Genomic DNA, 5134 nt, shown 5'->3' on the forward strand with positions numbered 1-5134 from the left:
ATCCACTACACAACCCAGTTTGGAAGCCGGAACTTCTTCTACATAACGATCTCCACAAGATCTCACAACTACACAGTTGATCACCATAAGATCTCACTCCCACACAGTTGATCTTCATAAGATCAAGCTCTTAACAGTAGTAATAGTGTAAAAACTCTCTCTTTACAATGTCCTTATGGTAAGGAGAAAGATTACACTGAAGTTGGGATGTGAACTTAATAAAAACAGAAAACATGTTTGAAAATTTTGGCTCTCAGTAAAAACAGATCTCTGGTTTTTCAAAGTGCTTAGGACAGGTTGAAGAAGAGGGGTATGAAGGGTTTAAATAGGAGAAAACACTACAGCCAAAACCCATACCCAAATCCCCCAAATCCCGTAAAAATCGTCGTCTGAAATCTGTACGTAAAAGGCCGTTGGAGTAAACGACGGTCGACCGTGAAAATCTCACGGTCGACCGCGAGCCACTTTCGAGGCTCAAAATATTTCTAGAGACTTTTACGGTCGATCGTAGCGGTCGACCGTGGCGATCGACCGTGGCGATCGACCGCGAAAGTTTCTGCTGTCCACTCAAGAAAAGACACAGGCACGGTCGACCGTGACGGTCGATCGCGAACTGACACAACAAATACAGTTTAGAAAACAGTTTTGACTCTTTTTAGAAAATCTGTAAAAATATTCAAATGACTTTTAAAAATTTGTGTAACTTTGTAAATTGTTTTTAACACTAAAAACAAACTGTTTGGAAAAGGAATTTTACGAAAAGGTCCTCATACTTATAAAAAATGATATTTTGTCAAAACGCTTAAAAATATAAGTATGAAAACATGTGTGTGATATCCCAATAGCTTCAAGTAAAATCTACAACTACTTGCCTATATTCTAGCACTAGAGAGAAAAGAAAAACTAGTTAATATCCTCACATAGAATTACAATTCTTTGAGTCTTGATATAGCTTTGAGTTGATGAAGCTTTGACTTATATGTGTTGTTCTTGATTAACATTTGCTTCATCACTATGCCTCCTCCTCCTTTGGATATCATCGTTGTAGCTCATATTTCATCCAATCCTCTATAAGTGGTACTAACAAGCTTGATATATATATTAACTATAATATCACTCAATAAGCAATTAGTACCGATAATGGTGGTTGTAAAGCATCATCAAAACATAAGGGCTAACAGGCACGAGGTGTGATGTAGTGAGTGTAGGAACAATCAAACTGGCAGGAGGAAGGGGGAGAAATGTCACCCTTGAGAATGTTATGTAAATCTTGAAGGCTAGTGAGAATCAAATATATATTAGGGTGCTTAAATCTATAGACTACCAAACCAAAGTGTACAGATGAGTCATCACAATATGCAGTAGTATGAATCTCGTCATAATTGGGAAGAAGTATAGAGATGGCTTGTATCATGTGTCTAAACGAACAAGATGGAGCTTCATCTTCAAGAGGGTGTATGACCCTCGAAAGAGAGGTATGCTTCAAACGTGGGTTCTAATGTAGAGCTTAAGTAAGAGTTCAACTCTAGATAAATGATTCAAGATGAAGTCTATAACAAGTTGACAGTCGAGCATGAAGAGTAAAGTAATTGAGGTTGGTGTCAAGCTATCAAAAGGATTGACATAAATGCACGAGCAATGATTGCCCCTTGGGAGAGGGGGCTTAAGGTGTAAGATGTTCATTCTCAATAGTTTTACAAGTTTAGGACTAAAGGTTATGGATCAGTGTTTTCTAATGTGGCTTCATATAAGCCTAAGGTACAAATTATTGGGAAACAACCTTGCGCTTTAGAAAGGCCCAGTTGGACCTATGTTGACAATTGAATTTAAGAATTAAATTCCAATTGGAGGAAAATTATAATTTATAATTCAAGTCCAAGGAGGAGTCCTACATGAATTAAAGAGAGGGAACCTCTTGAGAAATTCACTATAAATCAGGCTTTGAAGCTACAAGAAAGCCAATAAGAGCTACATATTGTAAGAAAGAAGTAGAGAGAACTAAGGAGATAAATCAAGAATTTTAGGAGATCTTCTGGTAAGATTGAAAGAGGGTTTCTTATGCAGTCTTTAGAGATCATAGGAATAGATTTTATTACATAAGTATCTAAAAGAAAAGAAGATTTAAAACCCTCCTCACAGACGTAGGCAATTGTCAAACCATCTAAATCTCATATTTTTGCTCTTGATCTATTCTTCTACGGTATATTGCTATTCTCTTTAGTTCGAACTAGTTATTTCTCAAATTGGTTCAGTGACGCTTTCACAACAATGCTTCTACATAGATCGCCAATTAGTGTGTACTGATCAATGTCAGGTTGCTGGTAGTATATGACAATACAAACTATCAAAAAATAGTCACACTATTATTTTTATGCAAATAAAATAAAATGTGATTTGATCTACATTATTGTGGACTATTCTATAAAATTATTTTGATTTTGGATAAGATGTGGAAAATAATTTTGATTCATATAAAATATTATAAAATGATTTGAGTTCTCATGCGATCTTAAATAAATGTGAATATTGCTTTACTCGAAAGCTATTGAAGATAGAAATATTTTATATGTGTTTCAACAGTTTAACGGATTCAAGAGATTTTCTATGATTTGATATTTGAAACAAAAAAATAAATTAAACTCCATAAACTATATTATTGATATGATAAGTTTTACACTCTTCTAGTTGATTTGAAAGTGCTTATGATTTTGATAAAATGATCTAGTTTTATACTTATATTATTTTGGTACAAGTGATGTAATCTTAAAATAAAGTGATTGACAAATTTGTATCAAAACAATTAGCCAGCTTGAAAGTATAGAGCTAAATGCTATGTGGGACTAAGTGCTGCATTGTGTAGCGCGGTGGGAGCTATCTCTAGAACTCATATAAGCTACCTATAGAGTCTATATTGTTGGCCTCTTTTTTTTATGATGTTTAACAAACAATTTACTACTAATATTGTTTGTCTAGTGTTTGTACATTCTTATGTATTGTAGACAAACAACGTAGTTGGAGGTTGGATGGATTGAGCCTACACGTTCATATCAAGAGGAGGTTGGCGGAATTGTGGAGTGAAGCATCGTACAATTCAAGTTCAAGATCCAAGTTTATCTTCATCCGCAACGTGTACCAAGTTGAGCTCAATGAAGATCAAGATCAAGCTTGGGTAATTTAGTTAGGATTTATATTATGTGTGTTAAGTACGTTAAGCTCAATTATCTATACACACACATTTATTGGTTTCTTCGTATATATATATAGTTATATATATATACATAAGTTTTGGTTTCTATGCATATAAATAGTTATATATATACATACATGTGTTTTGAGTTTTTATGATTATATATATGAAATTATATATTTCATATTTTCTATTGTGTTTTTGAAAACATTGCATAGAATATGCAATTTTGTGAAAATATTATATTCTTAGTTTGTAGACTTCAATATCAGTTTATACATGTTTTACTAAGTCTATAAAAACATTTCACAAAGTTTCAAAAGTTGGTTTATGTCAAAACATCAAAATTTAAGTATCTCATATTTTCATGTTTTGGACTATTTTGTAAAATGATGATATTTTTTATTTGGGAGGTCCTTTCTAATAAACAGTCATTGTAGCATGTTTATTATCATGTCTACAATCATTCCCCAAAGTTTTATATTTTTTAGAATTTATTTGATATTTTTAAACAGTGTTTTAAATCAGCATATCAGTTTTCTGCTGTGTCAGTTTTCGGTCGACCTATCGGGCGATCTTTCGTCACCATGCAGCAGAGAGTTGGTCGGTCGACCGGTGCGGTCGACCGAGAGCTCAATATTTCCATCGGTCGACCGATGCGTGGTCCAGAACTGTTTCTTCGTGTTTTTGCTCTCCGTCGGTCGACCGATATTTCCACCGGTCGACCGCCTATATGACCGTTGCTTTCCCAACGGCTATTTCCTGAGCTATTTGTTGGGGCTGTTTTTGTCTTTTGTTAGGGGTTTTGACTGAGATTTAGAGTGGGTATAAATACCCTAATGCTGCTCTCTTTCAAGAGATCTAAGAAGTTTTTAAACAATGTTTTAAACAAGGGTTTTAAAAGAGTTTTACAGGTTGTTTTAAGTTTGGTTTTTGTTTACAAAGGAGGAAGCTTCACTGCAGATTGAGGGATTCTTTCTCAATCCTCTTCATCATCTTCTTTGTGTTTTAGAGAAGTTTTCTAACTCTTTTCTCTAGCAATTTTATTATTGATTTTCATATTCTTATTGCTAGTTTGCTATTTGAGTTAGATTTGATTTCACTCTTTGTTTACACACACAACCATTGAGCTTATTGTAATTGCATACATTATATAATTGGGTTGTGGGATTGTGTGACATTGAGTTGAGCCTAATTGAGTTCTCACCTTGTTAGAGAGAACAATCATTTGTTATATTATGCTTAATTGTGAGGATTCACTTGTAATACACTTGTACACCGAGAGAAGTATGTGGTGAGAGACCGGGTCGAATCCAAGAGGAGAAGTGTGTGGTGAGAGACGGGGTCGAATCCAAGAGGAGTGGCGTCGGTTGACGTGCCTAGGGAGAGGTTGTAACCGAGCACTTGAGGAGGAGGACACGGGCTAGGACCAACACTTAGTGTGTGAGGTGTGATTGCATAGTGATTGTATTGTGAGGTGTAAACGTTGTTCGGGTGAACGTAGAAAACCCGGTTGTGATAGTGGAGATCTCCTCGAGGTGAGGAGCAGAGACGTAGGTCGTGGGGACCGAACTCCGTAATCATATTGTTTGTTTGTGATTGCATTGGCGCACTTCCTTTTATGTTCATATCTTATATCGCCTTTGTATATTGCTTGTTGATTATATTGCCCACTATCTAGTTTAGATTGTTTACCCTTGAGTTTATATATCATTGCACATACATTGCCTATATCTCTTTGTTAGGATATATCTTGTTGTTCATATTGCTTATCCTAGCTCATATACATTGTTGTATTTCATACTTGCTAGGATAACTTATTAATTAATTTTAATTGGCATAAAATCGGATTAGATCAGATCTTGGTGCTCTTTGATTTAAGTTCAAATCGCCTTGAGTTAAAGATCCAAGTTATCTTTTTGTGCTAATCTTGTTTTGATTTTATTT

Source organism: Asparagus officinalis, chromosome 1 (genome assembly GCF_001876935.1).
Source record: "Asparagus officinalis chromosome 1, Aspof.V1, whole genome shotgun sequence".
In the NCBI taxonomy this organism is placed as follows: Eukaryota; Viridiplantae; Streptophyta; class Magnoliopsida; order Asparagales; family Asparagaceae; genus Asparagus; species Asparagus officinalis.